Here is a 26,990-nt window from a genome sequence, read left to right on the forward strand (position 1 = left end):
CTCAGCTTCCCCCTCCTCCCCAAAAAAGACATTTTTGTTAAACTTCCTTACATCAACTAGTTATTCTTCATTTAAGTCACATCAAGTACCTTTAAGGATTCATTATTTTACATTAAATTGAAGAGTTAAATCTTTTGTATTGATTTATATACATTCTAGCAAGTTATATGACATTGTGAATCTTTTTTCATTTTCTTGTTATTCTCTCTTAAAAAAACCAAATGAAACTCAGAATAAGTTTTCAGAAATGAGAAAAAAATCTTATGTATTAGAAAAATATTATTTATTGGTTAGGCAATCTATCAGTAGTTATATCTTGAGTAGGTGCTACAGTTAACTAATGAAAAGAAAGAATTCGACTGTGCAAAATCTTTTTTTTTTAATAGCAATATTCCCCCTGGTAATCCTGTAGGACAAGAATCATGAACGAGAGGAATCATGTACAGAGAATGAGGTAAAACAGGTAGATAATCCACATATTTTATACAAATTTATGCAGAACATGAAAATAACCAGAGGAAAGTGTCCTGCATCATAGGTGAAGCCTTCATGGAAAGACATGGCTGGAAATCACACTAGATGAAAAAATGTAACTATATTGTAATCTACATTTGTAAAACAAGTACTTGTGGTGATGAGATCATGGATCCTTATATTAAATATTAAATTATACCTCTAAAATGAAAATTTTATTTTTTCCATTCATTTGTCATAGATTTAGTTGATCTAAACTTAATTTGTGAGGTTTTTTTTTTTAGCAGAAAAAAACTTATGGAATATTAATATTCTAATTGAAATCCATAGCATTAACTGGAAATAAGAAAACCACAGCCTGCCTTTTGAGAACTAATCACCTAATGTGATAATGTGATTTGAAAATATTTGATCTTTTGATTTAAAAAGTGAAATGTTTAAAAGTATGAAGTTAGAATTTATGTATTTACAGATAGTGAATATATTGTGTAGCATTCTAAAGACATGGTTCTAAGGATCTGTGTAGAAGTATATGATTTATTATTGTTTAATAGAAGATAAAATATAATGCACTGTTTTTTCTATAATTCTCACATGCATAGAAAACTGAACCAGAGAAGCTGGGCTTCACAAAGAGGAAATGAATGTTATAAACTGGAAATAGCTTACCTGTCTGGAATAGGTTAGAGGCTCTTAGTTTAAGTCTTCTTGAATCCTTCCCCATTGCTTCTATCAAAAATAGTTCTGAACCTGAAATACATTTTTTAATAGGTTTGAAATAGATTTATTCTGAACATACCTGGATCAGTGGTTGCTTGCTTTTTATCACTCCTAGAGTGATTCTAGAGATCCTGTCCAGCCTTTAACTAAAGTGTATTTAGTGTGTGAGGTACTTATTATAAATTAGAATGTTTGCTTGGGAAGTGGATCTCACAGGGTGAGATGGGAAGATTGATACTAGAGTTGTCCAAGGAAGTCCAACTCAACTTTCATTGCAGTTGAAGTGAAAGTGGTGTACCTTCATGAGGCAGAGGATGTGGTCTGAAGGTTTATGAAATGGGTGCTATTTCACATTTAACATTTCACTGGGTTTGACCATTAAAATTTCTCCTGTCCAGACATTACTTTGTTTCTGGGCTAGACCTGTTTTATCTTCTCAAGACTGAGAAACAAAACTATATCTGTATTTAAGCATTTGCTATATTACAGAAATGTTTTTAATCTTTGTTTTTAAGCAACTTGGAAACAGTTCATACTAAAATTGTCAGTGCCAAAAAAATCTGGCAGTTTGTTTTACATTACAATTTGAAACATTGTGGGTTAGTAATTATATGTACCAACTAACCTGCTGGGTAAGTCACTTCTGGGCTATAGAAATATCACTTGTGATATTTGGCACAGATTACAAGTGAATTTCCAACTAATTTAATCTCTGCTGTTGTATGTTCACATTCTAGTGATTAGATATGAAAAAGACTGAGAATGCTAATATAGTAAATAACAGTAAATAAGTTAAGTTTTTGTGTATGTTCACAGTTGTAACTTGTATCTGCTTACTGTTCTGTAGATTAGCATTATAGTGTCAACTCTTATTTCCAGAGATAATGAATTGTTATAACTGAAATAATATTTGCCCCAGGACCTTTATTTGAATTGTCAATTCAGTTATACTAAGATTCTATTTGTATTAGATACTAAATTTTGTTGTGTATTAAGACGCTAGGAACAATGTAAGGCCATTAAATTTTGATCCAGTAAAAATGTTGGATCATTTGATTGTATGTAATAATATAGGTTAAAATGAATACCATTGAATTAATTGTGGAGGTCAAATGTGTCTTCAGATTTTGTGAAAATTGAGCTAGGGGTAATGGGAAATGTAGTCCAACATAAGTATATTAGTTATGTTTATTATAAATTGACCCAATTATTTTATCACACTGTTAAATGAACTGGTAGTTATCTTACTGTCTTACTTAAGAACTATAGAAAACATGCTACCTAATGTTTAATAGTTTCCAGGAAACATTCCAGCGTGATCAAATAGGGATTACTAGATGGAAAGTTAAATGTATAAGCAGTAAAAGTACATATTTGTTCTGATCATATTTGTTTAGACTAAATCTTATCCTTTTGAGTGACCTGCCAGATAGCATTTGGGGATCAGATCTTTTAAGGATTAAAAATGCCATTTTGTGTGTTAAATAAAATAGTCAAGAACATTCAAAACAGTGCTCACACTAATAACTAAGCTACCCCATGCTGGTAATGATTTATTCAGTGGTCTAATATATGTGCTCAGCATTCTTTGGTGCAAAATACATAAGTACATACTTAAAGAAAACATGAGAAAGGAAAGACAGGCTTTCACAGCCTCTTTCATTACTGTTCTTTTTAGTGGTACACTGAAATACTGCAAAGTTGTTAGCTGTATGCACTTGGAATCAGGAAACATGAGTTTGAATCCCACTTTAGACATTTAGTGATTGTGTGATTGTGGAGAAGTCTCTTAACTTCTCAGAGGCTGTTGTGAAGAAAACGCAACACAGACATTAAAGTATTATAAATGGGTTATTATTTTTCATAGTCACACAACTGAGAAGGATAGGTAATAGAAAATTCTAATTTACTTAGTTTTTGGGAAGTTGGCTAGGAAGAACAAAATAAAGCCTTGAAGGCACTCTTGTTTGAAGACAAGGCCTCTTACATACATACACACATACATACGTGTGTGTGTATATATATATATATATATACACATATGTAATTATAATATCATATATACATATTTATATATACACATATATATGTATATATACATATATAATTATAATATCTCATATATATAATTATAATATCTCATATATATATATATATATATATATATATATATATATAATGTAAGACTCCATGACAATGTGACTGTGAAGATAACTATTCAATATTTCACTAACTTAAGCAAGTTGAACATGGAGCATTAAGCATATTAAGTATAGAAATATATATTTGCCCTAAGTGTCTAATAGCTTCATGGAAAATATCTTGCATATAAAGTCCAAAGAAAAGAAACAGTTTTTATTGAAGTTTAAAAATTTCTGTTGATAGCCAACATACAGCGATAGGTTCATTTTATAAGTCAAAATTTTGAGAGACCTCTTACTGAAATCCTAAGCTACATATAAGAATTTAATATAATTGTCCATACTGGATAAACCAAAAGGATAAAAGACATATCTAGATTATTCAGCTTCATTCAACTGGCTGAATATGGCTTAGATTATACAATGCAGAAGTGTAGTGCAATAATAGTGTAGTTTAGTCTTGTGTGCTTTAAGTTACAAACTAGTTCATAGTGCTATCAACTCCAAAGGTAATGTTTTCATCTATAATACAAAAGAAAACTGTATAACAGTTGTATAATATCTGTATTCATAGAATTATGGTAAGAAGAATCATTATCCAGTTGAAAGTAATTCAAATGAAGAAACTGGTGAAGTCACTTGCCCTAAGTGACTTAGTAATTAGTAGCAGAGATAGGAGTATAATTTAGGTTTCAACTTAGTTCAGCACTTTTTCTTTGTACCTTATTGTGTCATCATTTTCCCTTCACACTGGAGTATGATATAGAGGTAGGGTTGGGATGAGGATGATCTGGGGGAAAAATGTGTATGTATATAGAAACTTTGAATATATGAAAGTTTGTCTAAAGTATAATGATTGACTTCCCCCCCCCTCTTTTATTAGCTACATGTGAGCAAAAACATAACAATTCATTCATAATATATTAGTATAACTCGGTGAATCTCAGTAGTTGTTTTTTTTTTTTTTTTTTTTTTTTTTAATGAGCTACCTTATACCTAGAAAAATGTTTCTATAATCCAAAAATCTTAGACCTAGTCACTGTTTTCTCAGGTAGTCTAGTTTTTGTATTGGTAGATATAATATAATCTCGTTTTAATGAAAAGTTGGAGACCTTAGTTGAGAGTTTTGGTTATAACATTAAGTACAGTTTAATTTCTGTTTTTATTGAAGTAGGATGCTCTTGTAATTTTCTGGGGAGCAGAATTTAACTAAGCCACATATTTGTATTTTACATCAACCAGTTATTAATGTTTAGAGCTAGAAAAAGGACTTTAGAGATCATCTAAGCCAGTAAACATTTCATCCTCACCTTTCACCCCTACCTTTTTTGGAGATGCTTAAGGTTCTTACTATAGTGGTAAACCTGTGTAACTGGAACTTAGGCTTTCTGATTGTCCTTTGTGCATTGTCCCAGTGCATTGTCTCAGTCCTTTGTATAGGTAAATAGGTGATTTTAACTTCAATATATATAGGAACCCCTTCAAACTTCTTCCTTGCTTCATCTATGAGGATAAGTGCTTCTTATGTGTCTGTTGCAGAGGATGACAAGATAGAACAATTATGTGAAGAATTTGTTAAGTCTAATAAATCATTTGGTGACTTTGTTGTGAAAGTGTAAATGCAGAAGGAGGCAGCAAATTGGATTGGAAAATAAGATTTGGAATTAGGAAGTAAAAGAGATCAAAGGATTGTAGAATTTTCAGAAATCTTCATGCCAGCATATATCATAAGTATTTTCTTCAATAAAAGTCAGAAAATATGGACATGGTAAATACCAAACAATGTCACAAAAAATTGTTGGCATCTAAAAGAAGAACTTATTTATTATTTAATGGCTAATTCATGAATCGGCTCTATGTGTCCAGACAGACTATCAACTAGTTATACCAAAGGTCAAAATCAACATTAGATTAGGAGACAAGACAGCAATGACAAGTAGACACTTAATGTAATTAGAGTTGTACCAACTCAATTTATTCAAATATACTAATGGTGCTGAAAAATGAGAAACAAATAATGAAAAAATGTTGCTTCTAATTATCATAATTTGTCCAGTTTATTCAACTTAAAAAAAGTTTGGATAAAGCAATCATTACAACAAGGAAAACAGAGCAGGAAAATAATCAAAAATTAATCTTTTCCAAGCTAAGTGATGTGGCAGCCCAGGAGTAATTTAAACTATAAATTCACTTGCAGAATATTTCAAGAAGGATGATGGAAGCATTATTATCTCAAAAAAAAATTGGGAATGGGGGGAAGGGGAAATCAAACTTCCTCTGTGTGCTCTGATTCCATTTTGACTGGCTTGATTTCTATCCTCAGAGCAGAAGGGGTAGGTCATATAAGAGACACAGGGAGGAAGGGAAGACATGCCTCATGATGAACGGTTTGATTGAAGGGTCAGAAGAGGCTTGTCTCTGCAAAGATTATTTAAAACTAGTTGTTCATAGAGATGACAAGAATAGATAGGAATAGACAGATTGAAAGCTAACCAGAAAAGGTCAGGATTTGTTTGAGGAATGATAACAGGCTTAGAATCTTCTCTTTATTTAGGTCCCAACACTTCTTCTGATTAGTGCTAGAGGAAAAATATGATTCATATCCACATTTAACATAATTTGATGTTGTAATACAACACATTAGTGTAGTAAGTTAAAAGCCGGCCAGAGGATTAAAAAAATGCTTTCTTGCAGGTCCCTGATATAAAAGTTTCTTAGAAAGCCAGAAATCTGACTGAGGTTGCTACTCAGACTTTCCTTCTAGCTGTAAGGTAGAAGGGAAAAGCTAGGCTGGAGACCAGTCTCAAAGCTTAGAGAGGACAGGTCATGGGAGCATTTTACTAAAAGAGAAGATGAGAATGTCATTATAGCTTACTTGCATTAGATGTCCTTTCCATGTATCAAGTCAGCACCACTCTTTTATTTTATTTTATTTTTTCCAGAATGCTATCTGGCTAGAGCATTTTTCTTTTCTTTTTTATTAATTTTATAATTATATTTTTTTTGACATGAGTAATTTTTTTTTTTTACACCATTATCCCTTGTATTATTTTTCCAAATTTTCCCCTCCCTCCCTCTATTCCCTCCACTAGATGACAGGCAATCCCATACATATTAAATGTGTTACAGTATAACCTAGATACAATATATGTGTGTAAATCCAATTTTCTTGTTGCACTGTAAGCATTGGATTCCGAAGGTATAAGTTAGCTGGGTAGAAAGACAGTGGTGCAAACAGTTTACATTCAATTCCCAGGGTTCCTTCTCTGGGTGTAGCTGTTTCTGTCCATTATTGATTAACTGGAAGTGAATTGGATCTTCTTTATGTTGAAGATTTCCACTTCACTCAGAATATGTCTTCATACATATTGTTGTTGAAGTGTATAATGATCTCCTGGTTCTGTTCATTTCACTCAGCATCAGTTTCATGTAAGTCTCTCCAAACCTCTCTGTATTCATCCTGCTGTTCATTTCTTACAGAGCAATAATATTCCGAAATGTTCATATACCATAATTTACCCAACCATTCTCCAATTGATGGACATCCATTCATTTTCCAGTTTCTAGCCACTACAAAAATAGCTGCCACAAACATTTTGGCACACACAGGTCCCTTTCCCTTCTTTAGTATTTCTTTGGGATATAAGCCCAATAGTAGCACTGCTGGATCAAAGGGTATGCACAGTTTGATAACTTTTTGGGCATGGTTCCAAATTGCTCTCCAGAATGGCCGGATTCTTTCACAACTCCACCAACAATGCATCAGTGTCCCAGTTTTCCCACATCCCCTCCAACATTCATCATTATCTTTTCCTGTCATCTTAGCCAATGTGACAGGTATGTAGTGGTATCTTAGAGTTGTCTTAATTTGCATTTCTCTGATCAGTAGTGATTTGGAACACCCTTTCATATAAAGCACCACTCTTTTTAGTAAAATATTTTGAAACACATAAAATGACACCATCTTAGAGGGATATGAATTTAGAGCATAATGGAACCTCAGAACTCAACTAATTCCTTCCCCTCACTGAAGGTCTTTGAGAATAGGTAAGAAATAAGGCAGAGAATGATCTCCTTTACTTTGTTAAACACACACACACACACACACACACACACACACACACACACACACACTCTCTCTCTCTCTCTCTCTCTCTCTCTCTCTCTCTCTCTCTCTCTCTCTCTCTCTCTCTCTTTCTCTCTCTCTCTCTCGAAAGTCCTTACAACAATGGTCATAAAGATTTCCAGATACAAGAATAGGATTTAAGGCTTCATTAGCCCTACCTACTCCCTTTCTTTTAAGCTCAGAAGATCCAGTTTAGCAAATTATGCTTTTTAAAGAATATTTGGGATCCAGGTTCCATGTCACTGGGTAAGTGGCAGCATTGTTGATCAGCACTAGTTCAAAGCATTTTACTTTGTATGCAGTACTTGGCCGGGGCCAAGAAACAACAACAAGCATAAAAGGTGCCTGGTGTGAATGTGAATATTGAAAAAGATGTCAGACATTACTTATCTGGGAATCATTTAAAGAATATGACACCACTAGAAATTAGGTTGTAGATGACTATGAATGCATGCAAGAGACAGGTGTGCATATCCCAAATTACCTTATGTCTTACATAGGTGTAAGTCTCACCAGGAGCGGAAATTTAAAAGTGTGGATGGTGTAGAGCAATTTTAAAAAGTAGTTTTAGCTATCATATTTTAAAGTTCATATTGCATATACTTAGAAATCTTAGAAAGGACTCTTCATGAGTTAGCAGCTATTATCTGAGGAAACAAAAGTGGAGATAAAGTACCAGGTAGAGAAATAAGTCACTATGTTTAGAAATCAATATCTGCTTTCTTGGGTCTAAGAAAATAAAGAAAGTTGGAGGGGGGTGGAATTTCTATCTCCACTCAGTTACTTCTCTGGAGGTGAATTACATATCTTATCCTGAGTTGTATGGAATTATCTTGAATCATTGTACAAATCAGTGTGCTTTGAAAACTTTAAAAGTCCTGTGTAAATGTTAACTATAATTACATGTGTGATATGTATCTCTTGGAGAACAGTTTTCCCTAAAATTATAGCCATGGCCTGGGAGGAGAGTCTAAAAAACTTAGAGTGTCCTATTGTTACCATGAATCAGATAGCCTTTATATATATATCCAGAGGGTTGTCCATGTCATGATGTTTCAGCCATTCATCTGCTTCTTCCAAAACCACCTGATTATGTCTGTCTTCATGGCCAGGTGAATTATGAGAGGTTTTTTGTGTTTTTTAGTTTTGGGTTTTTTTTTTTTGTTTGTTTGTTTGTTTGTTTTTTTTCCATTTAACTAGAGAATTCAGAAACCTTGCTATTACATGATGATTATCCAGCATGAGAAATGATTTGCCATACCTTCTGTTCAGTGGCTGCTGTTTACTTTTTACTGTGAAGAGATTTCTATATGGCTTGCCCTAATTTGTGAATACTCTTGTTACAATTGATAGTTTGCCTATCAATATGTTTTGGAGATTCCTGGTTATCTTTTCTGTGGTTGCCTCATCTGTTATTAGAAAAAGGAAGAGGTCCATCTTTTTTTTTTTTTTAATTTAATACTATTTTTCCCCAATAACATGTAATAATAGTTTTCAGTATTCGTCTTTGTAAGATTTTTGAGTTCAAATGTTTCTTTCTCTCTTCTGCCCTCCCCAAGACAACAAGCAATCTGATATAGGTTATACATGTACAGTTATGTTAAATGTACTTCCATATTAGTCATGTTGTTAAAGACGACTGAGAACAAATGGGAAAAAAACATGAGAAAGAGAAAAATCCAAAAAACAAAAGAAATGTGAAAATAGTATGCTTCCATCCACATTCAGTCTTTATAGTTCTCTCTCTGGATTCCATGGGCATTTTCCATCCAAAGTTTATTGGGATTACTTTGGATCACTGAACTGCTGAGAAAAGCCAAGTCTATTATAATTGTCATGCCATAATTTTACTGTTACCCTGTACAATATTCTTTTAGTTCTGTTCATATCCCTGAGCATTAGTTCATGTAAGTCTCTCCAGACTTTTCTGAAGTCAGCCTGGTCATCATTTCTTATAGAATAATAATAATATTCCATTACAATCATATAGCATAATTTATTCAGCCATTCTCTGGTTGATGAGTATTCATTCACTTTCCGGTTCCTTGCCACTACAAAAAAAACTGTTACAAACAGTTAATAAAAGAGGAAAAACACAAAAGAGGAAAAAAAGACCCACATGTGCAAAAATGCTACAAACATTTTTGTACATGTGGGTGTTTTTTTCTCCTTTTATGATCTCTTTGGGAGATAGAACCAGTAGTGGTGTGGTGGAATCAAAGGGTATGCACAGTTTGATAGCCCTTTGGACGTAGTTATAAATTGTTCTTTAGAATGGCTAGATCAGTTCACAATTCTACCAACCAATGCATTAGTGTCCTCAGTTTTCCCACATCTTCATTATCTTTTCCAGTCAGGTGTGACTGGAATGTCAAGAGCCATTTTAATTTGGATTTCTCTCATCAATAGTAATTTAGAGCCCTCTAAAAATATGACTATAAATGGCTTTAGTTTCTTCATCTGAAAATTGTCTATTCATATCCTTTGACCATTTATCAACTGGGAAATGACTTGTATTCTTTTAAATTTGAGTCAGTTTTCTATATATTTTAGAAATGAAGCCTTTATCAAAAGAGTGGTTGTAAATTTTTTTTCTCAGCTTTCTGTTTCCCTTCTAATCTTGGCTGCATTAGTCTTGCTTATGCAAATTACATGTAATTTAATGTAATCAAATTTTCTTGATATTTTATTTTTTCAAATTATATACATGTACATTCACTTTTTATGTACATTTAATGTAATCAGAATTATCCATTTTGTATTTCAGAATGTTCTCAAATTCTTTGGTCATAAATTCTTCTCTTTTCCAAAGATCTGACAATGTAAATCATAGTTGAGAAGTGTAAGGGGCCTTTAAATGGGTGCCACAGCAAATCGGGAGATTGAGGCCCGGAAGTAATTTCTGTGGATATTAGGACTGCCCTTGGGCGGGATCTTGGCCATATTGAGATAGCTTCGTAATGGGTGACTCTCTCGCTGATTGGCTGTGTGTGTGACCTCACAGGCCCTATGTAAGCCCACTGCAGGCAGCAATCGCGATCTTTAACCTGGCGTTCTTCACCTTGGCTTCCTAGCCTGGGTGGCCAAGCCAAGATGGATAGCCAAAAGAGGTAAGGGTTTTGGTAGTGAACACATGGGTCTTCGATGTAAAGGGCTAGAACTGAGCAATGCACTTGGATGATGAAGCCCGTGAGACTAATTGCCAATTGGACGGTTCCCTATTAACTTGTTTAAGGTTGACCCTCCCCAGCTGTTCTGTGCTGACTTGATTGGTGAGACAAAGAGAGGGAAGTGACTTGTGTGGGAGGAGTAAGAGAAACTTGGGTGGTGGAACTCACGCTCACTTGCACTCGTGACCTGGCGTTGGAGGTGACGGAAAAGAGCTAGAATAAAGACATTTAGTGATCCTGACTCCTGCTGATTTCTGGAAAGATAGAGTTCCAGCATTTGGCGCCCAACGTGGGGCGCCATTTTGTAACGTGCTCTCTCGGCAGTTACAATTACTAGTCTGTCCTAGACCCACCAGAGTACCTTTGACCACTGTCCTTTGCAGTGTGAACTCTACCTGGCTCACCTCCTTTGAGGCCTTCAAAGGTCTCTGGCCACGATCTCTTGAATCTATAGCTTAATAACCGGTAGCGCACTTAAGAACAACCACGTGTAATCTTAAAAGCCTTTATTATACCTCCTCACATAATGCCCTGACTGATGCCCTGACTTGTTGGTTCCCGAGTGAACACCTGGTCAGAAGACCCATGTGTTCACTACCAAAACCCTTACCTCTTTTGGCTATCCATCTTGGCTTGGCCACCCAGGCTAGGAAGCCAAGGTGAAGAACGCCAGGTTAAAGATCGCGATTGCTGCCTGCAGTGGGCTTACATAGGGCCTGTGAGGTCACACACACAGCCAATCAGCGAGAGAGTCACCCATTACGAAGCTATCTCAATATGGCCAGGATCCCGCCCAAGGGCAGTCCTAATATCCACAGAAATTACTTCCGGGCCTCAATCTCCCGATTTGCTGTGGCACCCATTTAAAGGCCCCTTACAGAGAAGAACTTGCATCCTGGGCTATCTGTGCCTAATCTAAATAGTTATCCTCTTACTTCCCTCCCCCTTCCTATCCTCTGACTTTTTAACTGAGGCTAGAACTCACAAGATCATAGACCTAGAGCTAGAAAGAATCTCAAGAGGCCATCTAGTCCAAAATATATAAAACTTTGGTTAATTTGATTAGAGAAAAGAAAGAAGAAAATCAAACTACTGGAATCAAAAATGAAAAATGATGAATTCACCAACAATGAACAGGAAATTAAAGTAATAATTAGAAGTTATTTTGCCCATTATATGCCAATAAATCTAACAATCTAAGTGAAATGGGGGAATATTTATAAAATGGGGAATATTTATAAAATGTAAATTGCTCAGATTAACAAAAGACAAAATAAAATGCTTAAATGACCCCATTTTAGCAAAAGAAATTGAACAAGCCATTCATGAACTTCCTACCCCAAAACCTCCAGGGCTGGATGGATTTACACGTTAATTCTACCAAACCTTTAAAGAACAATTAATTCCAATACTGTATAATCTATTTGGAAAAAGAGCTTTGTCCAAGGTCACCCAGGCAATAAAAATCTGAGTTGGGATTTTGCATTCAGGCCTCTGACTCCAGAACCAGAGAAGCAGCACATACAGTTCCATGACTGGGGGACCAGTCTGCAAGAGTCTGCAGCACTGAGGAAAAAGTAATGTTTATGGCAGGTGCCACAGCAGGAGTTCTTCTCTTTCTGTAGCTCCAGATCAGGACTATAGCAGAGGCTGTGGTCTGGAGATCACTGCTATTTTTAGACTCTGGGGTTTCCCTGCCCCTTGGTGGCAAATTGTCAAAAAGCAGTGGTTTAAAAAAATAACAAATTTTAAAAGGGCATTGTTGCTGGTGATTAGATTAGAATTAGGGGTGTATGTTGGTGGTGGTGGTGGTGGCGACGGTGGGAAGGGAGGCCCAGTTAAGCCCAAGGCTGTTTTTGTCTTGCTAAATTCTAGCTCAGACTGTGCTAACAGTCATGCCACCTAATTTTTGTTGTTATTTGGTGCTGCAGGCATTCATTTTTGCCTAAAAGAAAAGACATCAGTAAAAAAAAAATTTAAACTAGCACTTAAATAATTGGATTCCCCAGTCAAAATTATTTTGCACTCTTTGCAGATGATATGATGGTATACTTAGAGAACCCCAGAGATTCTAATAAAAAGTTTAGAAATAATTCACAACTTTAGCAAAGTTGCTGGATACAAAATAAATCCACATAAATCCTCGGCATTTTTATACATCACCAACAAAATGCAGCAGCAAGAGATACAAAGAGAAATTCCATTCAAAACAAAATATTTGGGAATCCATCTACCAAAGAAAAGTCAGGAATTATATGAGCAAAATTACAAAACACTTGCCACAAAAATAAAGTCAGATTTAAATAATTGGAAAGACATTCAGTGCTCGTGGATAGGCTGAGCGAATATAATAAAGATGACAATACTCCCCAAACTAATCTATTTATTTAGTGCTATACTAATCAGACTCCCAAGAAACTATTTTAATGACCTAGAAAAATAACCACAAAATTTATTTGGAAGAATAAAAGGTCGAGAATTTCAAGGGAATTAATGAAAAAAAAGTCAGAGGAAGGTGGTCTAAGTGTACCTGATCTAAGCTATATTATAAAGCAGAAGTCACCAAAACCATTTGGTATTGGCTAAGAAATAGACTAGTCAATCAGTGGAACAGATTAGGTACACAGGACAAAATAGTGTACAACTATAGCAATCTAATTTTGACAAACCCAAAGATACCAACATTTGGGATAAGAATTCATTATTTGAAAAAAAACTGTTGGGAAAACTGGAAATTAGTATGGCAGAAATTAAATATGGACCCACACTTAACATCATATACCAAGATAAGATCAAAATGGGTCCATGATTTAGGCATAAAGAATGAGATCATAAATAGATTAGAGGAACAGAGGATAGTCTACCTCTCAGACCTGTGGAGGAAGAAGGAATTTATTATCAAAGGAGAACTAGAGATCATTATTGATCACAAAATAGAAGATTTTGATTACATCAAATTAAAAAGCTTTTGTACAAACAAAACTAATGCAAACAAGATTAGAAGGGAAGTAACAAATTGGGAAAACATTTTTACAGTTAAAGGTTCTGATAAAGGCCTCATTTCCAAAATCTATAGAGAACTGACCCTAATTTATAAGAAATCAAGCCATTCTGCAATTGATAAATGGTCCAAAGATATAAACAGACATTTTTCAGATGATGAAATTGAAACTATATCCACTTATATGAAAGTGTTCCAAATCTTTACTGATCAGAGAAATGCAAATTGAGACAACTCTGAGATACCACTACACACCTGTCAGATTGGTTAAGATGACAGGAACAAATAATGATGAATGTTGGAGGGGATGTGGGAAAATTGGGACACTAATGCATTGTTGGTGGAGTTGTGAAAGAATCCGGCCATTCTGGAGAGCAATTTGGAACTACGCACAAAAAGTCATCAAACTGTGCATACCATTTGATCCAGCAGTGCTACTATTGGGCTTATATCCCGAAGAAATACTAAAGATGAGAAAGGGACCTGTATGTGCCAAAATGTTTGTGGCAGCTATTTTTGTAGTGTCTAGAAACTGGAAAATGAATGGATGTCCATCAATTGGAGAATGGTTGGGTAAATTATGGTATATGAATGTTATGGAATATTATTGCTCTGTAAGAAATGAACAGCAGGATGAATACAGAGAGGTTTGGAGAGACTTGCATGAACTGATGCTGAGTGAAATGAACAGAACCAGAAGATCACTATATACTTCAACAACAATATTGTATGAAGATATATTCTGATGGAAGTGGAAATCTTCAACATAAAGAAGATCCAACTCACTTCCAGTTAATCAATGATGGACAGAAACAGCTACACCCAGAGAAGGAACCCTGGGAATTGAATGTAAACTGTTAGCACTACTGTCTTTCTACCCAGGTTACTTATACCTTTGGAAACCGATTCTTAATGTGCAACAAGAAAATTGGATTTACACACATATATATTGTATCTAGGTTATACTATAACACATTTAATATGTATGGGATTGCCTGTCACCTAGGGGAGGGAGTAGAAAGAGGGAGGGGAAAATTTGGAAAAATGAATATAAGAGATAATGTTATAAAAAAAATTACTCATGTACTGTCAAAAAAATTTTATAAATATAAAATTAATAAAAAAAAACCAATTATTTTGGTCATACCATTTTCATAGCTAATAAGCAATTAACACAAAAGTGAAGATGCTATTAGGATTTTATTCAGAAAGACAATATATCTTGGAGTCTGTTTTTGATCCCGTTTTCATACCAAGTGTGCTTTATTCTCTAAGCATTCTAGCCAATCAAGATTGTTTTATTGTTATTATTTTGAATAGTAGTGACTTAATGACTTCATAAAACATATTATGAAGAAGGTTGCAGCTATAGGGTTTTTTTCCTCCCCCATTACACAATAGTAACTGAATTAAAAAATATCTTAATCATCATGTTCAAGGGATGATTAATTGGTTCTTCTGGTTTGATCATTGATAATTTTGGTTAATTGAGTCTTCTGCTTTATAGAAAATTTTCTTGCAAATCACATTGTGGTTAATTTGCAGAAAAATTAAATAAATGCCCAAATCACGCTAAATATAGTCTGCTTTAGAAATCTGTGTCTAACAATGCCTCAAGGTCATTATAATTTATAAAAAAAATATAGATATTGGAAATGCCCCTTAATAGAAATTTTAGTTGATGACATACATAGTTTTTTTGTACTGACACCCTCTAGCTGACTAGGACCATGTTGAGGATGAATGTGTCCTAAACCTTGTTCAATGAAAATCATTCTCAGGTAACAATGTTCTTTTTCACTGGTCAGCCAATAGACATTAGGCTTGATAGGAGTTGGTTGCTGTGAGTGGTGAAGAGAATAAATAACTTAGAGGGTTGCTATATCTGTGAGCTCTTTTAACTTGAATGCTATTGACTACATGACTACTGGGGAATTTTCTTTCTTATATAGTCATTGTGGGAAGATGTGTTTCTTTTGTCCTTGGTCTTCCTGCATGTGATATTATTGTAAATTGGATTCCAAGGCTTGTGGCCAACAATGTGGATTAAATTAGTCCTTGTGGGGGGATGGAGCCAAGATGGCAAAGAAGCCACACGGGATTTTTTAAGCTCTCTCATTCCTTCACTACCAACTATTTAATTCAGCCTCAAAAACAGTGCTTGACTGGCAAAACCCATGAAGATTGGAAATACAACAACTAACCAGTGGAAGAGAATCTGGAATATCGCCAGAAAAGATTTGACCTATGGTGGTGGGAGTAGACCAGTGCAGGGCAGGGATAGCTTCGGGAGCTATCTTCCACCTCTGCGGGTGGAAGATTTACGTAGAGCTCTCTGCCATAGCCTGACTGCTTTGCTTTGGTTGCAGAGTAGTGGATCAGCAGAGAAGTTGGAGCCTAGGGTAGTTGGTACATTGAGGGACGCCAGAGCCTGAGAGGATCTGGCTGTGCCCACCTAGCATTGGAAGTAACTCAGCACAGACCATAACACATTCCTGGCATTCTGCAGCGAGGGGCTCTTGTTGGGGAGCAGTCACACACAGCAGGGGCACAGCCCGGGGCAGCCTCTCATCTGCACAGTGAGGGGCTTGGCCTGGGATAGTTGAATTTCCCCCGCTTGACTGTGCTCCCCAGGCAGAGATACTTTCGATGTGGTGAGGGATAAGGTGACTGCTAATACTCAAAGCAGGCGTTTGTGGCGGGGCAGTGATACTTTTGCTGCTTAACCTCTAGGCCCAGGGTGATCACTAATCCTCACAGCAGGGCTCCTTTCAGGGCACTTACACAGCCCAACCTGTGATAGCCAGACCCACTCACTTCCAAGTAGCGTTCTTCCCAGAGCCCTCATGCAGCTTGGCTGTTCCTTGCAGCCCATTGAGAGGACACTTACTGTCCATATACCCATCCTTGCTCTGCAGAGGAAGCTGATAATCTCCTTGCACTGAAGGTAGACCTTGAAGGCTTAAAAAAAAAAATGAGTAAAAAAAATGAAGAAAATGATTGATAGCTTCTATACAGAAAAAGAGTGGGTTTCCAACCCTGGGAAACTAACAGCAGACAGCCTCCAGACAATACCCCAAATAATGATTTCCTAGAGATACTATTAAAGATCTAAAAAGAGAGATAGAAGAAAAATGGGGAAAGGAAAGAGAAGCTATGCAAGAGAGTTACAACCTCCTAAAATGTGTATTGGAAAAGGTAAACAAATTCCTGAAATATGAATTGGAAAAGGTAAAAAATTCACAGGAAGTGCAGGGAAACAGAATTAGGGAATTGGAAAAGGTAAAGAAATCACCGGAAAGTAGGATTTGTGAATTGGAAAAGATAAAGAATTCCCAAGAAAGTAGGATTTGTGAATTGGGAAAAGAAAATAACTCACTAAAAAACAAATTTAGTGAAATGGAAAAAAATTCCATAGAGCAAAACAACTCATTTAAAAACTCAATTAGACATATACAAAAAGAAGTAAAAAAACTAATGAATAAAATAACTCACTAAAAATCAGAACTGAACAAATAGAAATGAACGATTCATTGAGACACCAAGAATCAGTCAAGCAAAACCAAAAAAATGAAAATCTGGAGAAAAAAGTCAACTATCTACTTGCCAAAACGATGACCTGGAAAATAGATCTAGGAGAGATAATTTGAGGATTATTGGACTTCCCGAAAATTATGATGAAAAAAAGAGCCTAGATACTATTTTATAGGAAATCATCAAAGAGAACTGCCCAGAGGTAATAGAACCAGAAGGTAAAATAAGCATTGAAAGAATTCATTGAACACCTTCTGAAAAAAGACCCTAAAAAAAACAAACCAAAAACTCCACAGAACATTGTGGCCAAATTTCAGAACTTTCAGACTAAGGAAAAAATATTACAAGCAGCTAGGAAAAAAGAATTCAAATATCAAGGTGCCACAATAAGGGTCACTCAAGATCTGGCTGTCTCTACATTAAAGGATCGAAGGGCCTGGAATCTGATATATTCGAAAGGCAAAAGAACTTGGAATGCAGCCAAGAATAAACTACCCAGCTAAGTTTAGCATTTTCTTCCATGGAAAAAAATGGACATTTAATGAAACAAATGAATTCCATATGTTTCTAAGGAAAAAAACAGATCTAAACAAAAAATTTGATCTCCAATCATAGGACTCAAGAGAAGCAGAAAAAGGTAAAAGAAATTCTTGAGAACTGTATTTCTGTTGTGGATATACATTAAGATTACATGTATAATTTTATTTTAATGATATAACCAAAAAATAAAAAAAAGGAAGTAGAAATGGAAAGGGGATAGTGTCAGGAAAAGGGAAAAGGGAAGATAAAAAGAGGGAAATTACATCCCACAAAGAGGCAAAGAAAACCTATCATATCAGAATTGGCTCAAAGAGAAAATAATTGACATACTGGTTTTACAGAAAACTCTCACCTCATTAAAAAGGGGGAGAGGAAAAGGGTAAAGGAAAAGAGTAATAAGGAAAGGGAACAAGAAAGGGAAAGGGATTTAAAGAGAGGAAGGAGGGATACTAAAGAGGGAGGGCTGCGTGACGCAAGTGGGGCTCATAAGTTTAATATTGGGGAAGGAGTTCGGGGGGGGCAAGGGAAAAAGCATAATCTGGGGATAATATGATGGCAGAAAATACAGAATTAGTAATTTTAATTGTAAATGTGAATAGGATGAACTCTCCCATTAAGCGGAGACAAATAGCAGACTGGATCAAAAGTCAGAACCCTACAATATGTTGTTTACAGGAAACACATTTAAAGCAGGGAGATACATACAAAGTAAAGGTAAAAGGCTAGAGCAGAATCTATTATGTTTCAAGTGAAGTCAAAAAATCAGGGGTAGCCATCCGTATCTCAGATCAAGCAAAAGCAAAAATTGATCTAATCAAAAGAGATAAAGAAGGAAACTATATCTTGTTAAAGGGTAGCATAGACAATGAAGCAATTTCAATATTAAATATATATGTACCAAGTGGTATAGCATCTAACTTCCCAAAGGATAAGTTGAGAGAGTTGCAAGAAGAAATAGATAAGAAAACTATAATAGTGGGAGATCTCAACCTTGCATTCTCAAAATTAGATAAATCAAACCACAAAACAAATAAGAAAGAAATTAAAGAGGTAAATAGAATATTAGGAAAATTAGGTATGATAGATCTTTGGAGAAAATTGAATGGTGACAGAAAGGAGTATACTTTCTTCTCAGCAGTTCATGGAACCTCTACAAAAATTGACCATATATTAGGACATAAAGATCTCAAGATTAAATGCAGGAAGGCAGAAATAGTAAAGGCTTTCTTTTCAGAGCACGATGCAATAAAAACTACATTCAACAAAAAGTTAGGGATAAATAGATGAAAAAGTAATTGGAAACTAAATAATTTCATCTTAAAGAATGATTGGATGAAACAGCTAATTATAGACACAATTAATAATTTCACTCAAGATAAGGACAACGATGAGATATCATACCATAATTTGTGGGATGTAGCTAAAGTGGTGATATGGGGAAATTTTATATCTTTAGAAGCTTACTAGAAGAAAATAGAGAAAGAGAAGATCAATGAATTGGGCTTGCAACTTAAAAAGCTAGAAAAAGAGCAAATTTAAAACCCTCAATCAAATACTAAACTTGAAATTCTAAAATTAAGAGGAGAATTTAATAATACTGAAAGTAAAAATACTATTTAACTAATACATAAAATTAAGAGTTGGTTTTATGAAAAAAACAATAAAATAGAGAAACCTTTGGTAAATCTGATTAGAAAAAGGAGAGAGGAAAATCAAATTGTTAGTCTTAAAAATGAAGAGGGGGAACTTTCCACCAATGAGGAGGAAATTAGAGGAAATAATGAGTTACTTTGCCCAACTTTATGCCAATAAATTTGATAACCTAAGTGAAATGGATGACTACCTCCAAAAATATAGGCTTTCCAAATTAACAGAGGAGGAAGTAGATTGCTTAAATAGTTTCATTTCAGAAAAAGAAATAGAATAAGCTATTAATCAACTCCCTAAGGAAAAAATCTCCAGGACCAGATGGATTTACAGGTGAATTCTACCAAATATTCAAAGAACAATTAGCTCCAATGTTACATAAACTATTTGAAAAAATAGGGAATGAAGGAGTCCACCAAATTCCTTTTATGACACAGACATGGTACCGATACCCAAACCAGGTAGGTTGAAAACGAAGAAAGAAAACTATAGACCAATCTCCCTAATGAATATTGATTCTAAAATCTTAAATAAGATATTAGCAAAAAGACTACAGAAGATCATTCCCAGGATAATACATCATAATCAAGTAGGATTTATACTACGAATGCAATACTGGTTCAATATTAGGAAAACTATCAGTATAATTGGCCATATTAATAACCAAACTAAAAAAAATCATATGATCATCTCAATAGATGCAGAAAAAATATTTTATAAAATCCAACATCCATTTCTATTAAAAACACTAGAGAGTATAGGAATAAATGAACTTTTCCTTAAAATAATCAGTAGCATCTATTTAAAACCATCAATAAGCATCATATGTAATGGGGAAAGACTGCAACCATTCCCATTAAGATCAGAAGTGAAAAAGGTTGTCCACTATCACCATTACTATTCAGTACTGTATTAGAAATGCTAGCTTTGGCAATAAGAATAGAGAAAGAGATTAAAAGGAATTAGAGTAGATAATGAAGAAACCAAATTTTTGCTGATGATATGATGGTATACTTAGAGAACCCCAAAGATTCTACTAAAAAGCTATGAGAAATAATCCACACCTTTAGCAAAGTTGCAAGTTACAAAATAAACCCACATAAATCATCAGCATTGTTATATGTCACTAACAAAATCTAACAGAGTTACAAAGAGAAATTCCATTTAAAGTAACTACTGATAGTATAAAATATTTAGGAATCTCTCTGCCAAGGGAAAATCAGAAACTATATGAGCAAAACTACAAAATACTTTTCACACAAATTAAGTCTGATCTACCCAATTGGAAAAATATTAAATGCTCCTGGATAGGGTAAGCAAATATAATAAAGATGACAATACTACCTAAACTAATCTATTTATTTAGCGCTATACCAATCAGACTCCCAAAAAACTTTTAATGACCTAGAAAAAATAACAACAAAGTTCATTTGGAAAAACAAAAGGTCAAGAATTTCAAGGGAATTAATGAAAAAAAAATCAAATAAAGTTGGCCTCGCTGTACCAGATCTAAAAGTATATTATAAAGCAGCAGTTACCAAAACCATTTCGTATTGGCTAAGAAATAGACTAGTTGATCAGTGGAATAGGTTAGGTCCAAAGGACAAAATAATCAATAACTCTTAATAACCTAGTGTTTGACAAACCCAAGGTCCCCAGTCTTTGGGATAAGAACTCAATGTTTGACAAAAATTGCTAGGAAAATTGGAAATTAATATGGCAGAAACTAGGCATTGACCCACACTTAACACCGTACACAAAGGTCAGGTCAAAATAGGTTCATGACCTAAGAATAAAGAATGAGATTATAAATAAATTAGAGGAACATAGGATAGTTTACCTGTCAGACTTGTGGAAGAGGAATAAATTTATGTCCAAAGAAGAACTATAGATCATTATTGATTACAAAGTAGAAAACTTTGATTATATCAGATTGAAAAGTTTTTGTACAAACAAAACTAAGGTAGATAAGATTAGAAGGGAAACAATAAACTGGGAAAACATTTTTACAGTCAAAGGTTCCAATAAAGGCCTCACTTCTAAAATATATAGAGAATTGACTCTAATTTATAAGAAATCAAGCCAATCTCCAATTGATAAATGGTCAAAGGATATGAACAGACAATTAATTCTCAGATGAAGAAATTGAAACTATTTCTAGTCATATGAAAAGATGCTCCAAATCATTATTAATCAGAGAAATGCAAATTAAGACAACTTTGAGATACCACTACATACCTGTCAGATTAGCTAGAATGACAGGCAGGGAAAGATAATGCAGAATGTTGTAGGGGATGTGGGAAAACAGAGACACTGATACATTGTTGGTGGAATTGTGAATACATCTGGCCATTCTGGAGAGCAATTTAGAACTATGCTCAAAAAGTTATTAAACTGTGCATACCCTTTCACCCAGCAGTGTTACTATTGTACTTATATCCCAAAGAGATCTTAAAGAAGGGAAAGGGACTTGTATGTGCAAGAATGTTTGTGCCAGCCATCTTTGTGGTGGCCAGAAACTGGAAACTACATGGATGCCCATCAATTGGAGATTGGCTGAATAAATTGTAGTATATGAATATTATGGAATATTATTGTTCTGTAAGAAATGACCAACAGGATGATTTCAGAAAGGCCCGGAGAGACTTACATGAACTGATGTTGAGTGAAATGAGCAGGACCAGGAGATCATTGTATACTTCAGCAACAATACTATATGATGATCAATTCTGATGGATGTAGCCATTTTCAACAACGCGATGAACCAAATCAGTTCCAATAGAGTAGTAATGAACTGAACCAGCTATACCCAACAACAGAATTCCCAATCCCTTTAATTTTTTCTGCCTTTTGAATTTCCTTCACAGGTTAATTTTATACTATTTCAAAGTCCAATTCTTTTTGTACAGCAGAACAACTGTTTGGTCATGTATACATATATTGTATTTGATTTATACTTTAACATATTTAACATGTATTGCTCAACCTGCCATCTGGGGGGAAGGGGAAAAATTAGAACAAAAGGTTTGGCAATTATCAGTGTTGTGAAATTACCCATGCATATATCTGGTAAATAAAAATTATTAAAATAAAAAAATAAATTAGTCCTTAATGGACTAGTTTTACAACAAAGCTATTATTTATAAAATGACTTGTTCCAGGCAATAAAACTGTAAATGAACTGATATTACTTTACATAGTTTTTGGAATCGGAGAATATAGATTCCAACCAGGTACTGCTACAGTCTCTCTGCTACCCTGTTTGATACTGGTTAACTAACCCAACCTCTCTAGACCTCAGGTTTTTTTTTTTTTTTTAATCTGTAAATTGAAGGAACTATATATTCAATCTTGAAGGTCCTCTTCTGTTTTAAATCCTTTGATTTCCTAGTGTTTAGTCTGTCCCCAGTTATTTCTGGCCCACTGTTCTTTTAGGGTCAGAGTTGGCCCTAACTCTGACCAACTACTATGAAGATTTTTGCTGTTGAACTACAGTGGTTTGAGGAAGGTTTTAATTGAATGAATCTACCTGTGATGCTGTTTTGTAGAAAATCATATAATTCAGATCTGTCACTAATATTGAATATTGTAAATATTGATTATTTACAATTACAATACAAAAGTGTAATATTAAAATGTGTTTAATAGTACAGTATTTCACTTTCACACAATGTTGTCCTTGCTTCTCCTTCATTCCCCTTCTTGTTTCATCCTCTTCAGTTTCCTTTATTCAGGCTATCTACTTTTTTCTATCCCCTATTTTGTCTTTTTGATAATGCACCTTTTTTCTCCAGTGTCATTAAGATGGTACTTCTTCTATGAAAGCTTTCAAGATGTGTGGTCCCCAGCAGCTCAAAAGGATATTTTCGGATATCTCTTAGCTCTTTGTAGCTGTCTGTAGCTGAGATTGCAGTGAGATTGTATCTCACCCTAGCATCCTGTTGTTTGCATGACTTTAATTTAAATTTCTTGAAACCTTGGTCTTTGTCACAGGTGGCCCTGTTTCTCTAGTACCTTGCATTGATTGTACAGACCATCTCTTATAAAATAGACAACAAACAACATGTTTGTTGAATAATAAAATAAATGACTTATAAAGGTTTATTTAAAAAAAAAAAAAAAAAAAAAAAAAAAAAAAAGGAAAACAGAAAAGAGTATCCTTCTTCTTGTCCAAGCCCTAAAGTAAAACAGTTGCTTCCTTTTTCTCTCCTCAGGGTTAGAGAATTATCAGGAACAGAATTTTTTTAGAGTCTTTAAGTTTGGGGTTTTTGTGGGTTTTGTGGGGTTTTTTGATCCAGTCTTGTAATTTCATTGATGTAGTTGAATCCTGGTAAGAAGATGTCTTCTATCATGCCAGTTTGGCATATCTACATTTACCATTTTAGAGAGTTGACTGGGGTGTGGTAAGAAGTTTTTAGTGATGTTAAATTCTAATAGAAACAGGTCCACTAAATCTTGCCTAACAATCCCTGTGGCCCCCTTGTGAACTTATAAAAGCACATTTTAATATTACCTATATTTTCATTTATTTTGTTAAATAGTTCCCAATTACATTTTGATTGGATTCTGGCTGCATATGGTAGTTTTTCAGTCACATCTTCTCCCTCCCCTCCCCCCTCCCCCAGCCACATCTTTTAACACCACTGGGTTAAGTGCATAAGTCATGCATCCCATTATGTGCCAAGGCCAATTCTGCTTGGCTCCCAAGACCAACTTTCTATTACTCCACTGTTGTTTCACTTGTAGTTAAAGGTTAAAGAAACAAATTATTCTTTGGTTTCCAAGGTAGCTAGCAAATTAGTAAGTTTCTTAGAAGGAAGCTAATCCCAAGGAAAGTAAAAGCTAGGGAAAGAAAACGTTAAAATAAATTTGAAAATAATTTGCATTCAAACTTGTCAGTTTTGAAGTATGTCATTTAAAAAATATTTTCAGTTAAGTTGATATTCTTCATGAGAGTCAAATTTTTCATTTATTTTTATAGGGTTTCTTTGATATTGTTATGAATGTTACTTATAACAGTATCCTCTTCAATTGAATCTATTGCTATATTACTTGGTAGACAGTTTAAATTTTTTTTAAACTGTTCTTGATGTTTTCTGTTTCTACCATCACCATAGTATCCTTTCTTGTCCTAGAGAACCATCCCAAAAAACAAATCATATTTTTTTTTTTAGAAAGGAAAAAATTTGGCACAGTTGATCAAATCAATACATTGAAAAAATTAAAAAAAACATGCAATGTGTAATACTTGTGTACTCACTTCAAAGGCCACTTGATCTCTATAATTTTGTTACTTTTGATTTGTTAATATGTTCTTTCCATTTACATTGCTGTAGTTATTGTGTATATTGTTTCTCTGGCCCTGCTCATTTCGCTGCATCTATTCATACAATCTGTCTTTCCATGCCTTTCTGTATTTATCACATGCCTCATCTGTTTAGCCTTTTCTTAGTGTTAATGTTTCCAACTCTTACAGTGGTATTCTACCAGAGGGTTTGCCATGTACTCCTAGAGTGGATTAAGGCAAACATAAATTAAGTGACTTGCTCAGGATGACCCAGCTAGTAAATGTTTGAAGTCACATTTGAGCTCAGAACTTCTGACTCCAGCCCCAGCTACTCTATCAGCTTAGCTACTTATCTACTGTCACTAATTCTTAGTTAGCACAAAACATGCTAGTATATATGTTTTGGAGTATTTGGGGACTTTTTTCTTCTCATTGGCTTCCTTAGGCTATAAGCCTAGAAATGGTTCAAAGGATATAGACTTTCTGGTAACTTTTTTTGTATACTTTACTATTGCTTTTCAGAATGGTTTGTATTATTTCACAGTTCAATTAACAGTATATTAGTGTTAGGATTACTAAGTGAGAACTCAGGTTGTCTGGACAGTGACAAGGTGAGAATTCAGGTTTTCTGGACAATTACAAGGTGAGAACTCAGGTTGACTTGATAGAGGGGGCAAGCTCATTGGCTGGGGTGGTTCTTCCCAGAAGCCCTTGCATTATCCCACGCCCATTCTCTGGGAGATTAAAAGAGACAGCACTGGGCCCAGAGAGCAGATCGGCCTGGAGAAGGATAAGAGCTGAAGGAGATTCAGAGCCAGGATTCAAGAAGGAGACTCTGCATTGCATCAGGCTTGACGGGGCTCTCTGCAGGAAGGGAAGTCACTTCTAAGGACAAGAGTTAACAGCAACTGCCTGGAGACAACGGTTCACTACAGGAAGAAGAATCTGTCTGAAAGATTTGAGTAGACACAGCAGATCTCTTCCCAGAGAGCGATCCGGCAGCTTCTGGAGACAACAGCACGCTACATATTAGTATATCTGTCTGCAGCCACTCTAACATTAACTCTTGCCCTTTTTTTGGTCATTTTTGCCCATTTGCAGGGTAAGAGGTGAAACCTCAGAGTTGTTTTTAATTTGCATTTTTCTTAGTAGTAGTAATAGGGAACATAGTTTTAGGTGATTATGAATACTTTGAATTTCTCTTGAAATGTTTTTTCATATCTTTGACCATTTTGTTTTATATATATATATATTTTTTTTTATCACAGCTTTTTATTTACAAAACATGCATGGATAATTTTTCAACATTGACCCTTGCAAAACTTTCTGTTCCAACTTTTCCGCTCCTTTCCCCCAGCCCCTTGCCCTAGATGGCAGGTAGTCCAATACATGTTAAATATGTTAAATTATATATTAAATACAATATATGTATACATATTTATACAGGTATCTTGCTGCAAAAGAAAATTCAGAATTAGAAATAAGGTAAAAATAACCTGAGAAGGAAAACAAAAAATGCAAGCAGATAACAGAAAGAGTGGAAATGTTATGTTGGGGTCCACACTCATTTCCCGTAGTTCTTTCACTGGGTGTAGCTGATTCTCTTCATTACTGAATAATTGGAACTGATTTGGATCATCTCATTGTTGAAGAGAGCCATGTCCATCAGAATTGATCTTCATATAGTCTTCTTGTTAGGGTGTATAATGATCTCCTGGTTCTGCTAATTTCACTTAGCATCAATTCATGTAAGTCTCTCCAGGCCTTTCTGAAATAATCCTGCTGGTCATTTCTTACAGAACAATAGTATTCCATAATATTCATATACCACAATTTACCCAGCCATTCTTCAATTGATGGGCATCCATTCAGTTTCCAGGTTCTTGCCACTACAAAAAGGGCTGCCACAAACATTTTTGCACACGTGGGTTCTTTTCCCTTCTTTAAGATCTCTTTGGGATATAAGCCCAGTAGAAACACTGTTGGATCAAAGGGTATGCACAGTTTGATAACTTTTTGAGCATAGTTCCAAATTGCTCTCCAGAATGGTTGGATTTGTTCACAGCTTCACCAACAAGGTATCAGTGTCCCAGTTTTCCCACATCCCCTCCAACATTTCTCATTATCCTTTTCTGTCATCTTAGCCAATCTGAGAGGTTGTGTAGTGGTATCTCAGAGTTGATTTTGACCATTTTAAGTGTCTTTATTTGATAACAAAGCAGTTTCTGAAAATAGCTTTCCTACTCAGGCAAGGGTTCTAAAGAAGTATTAATCCCCACCCCCCACAGTTGATAAGCAAGTACCCATTTTTTTTAGATTTGTCATATTGTTTCTTGGAAATTCAAGGCTT

General features: G+C 34.9%; 1 protein-coding gene across 6 annotated transcripts in view; it reads left to right on the forward strand.

Moving 5' to 3' along the window:
• The window catches only part of NUMB (NUMB endocytic adaptor protein), a 178,309-nt gene that overhangs the window by 77,467 nt on the left and 73,852 nt on the right, over positions 1-26,990 (forward strand). The window lies entirely within an intron of this gene.

This window comes from Sminthopsis crassicaudata, chromosome 2, assembly GCF_048593235.1.
Source record: "Sminthopsis crassicaudata isolate SCR6 chromosome 2, ASM4859323v1, whole genome shotgun sequence".
NCBI classification, from domain to species: Eukaryota; Metazoa; Chordata; class Mammalia; order Dasyuromorphia; family Dasyuridae; genus Sminthopsis; species Sminthopsis crassicaudata.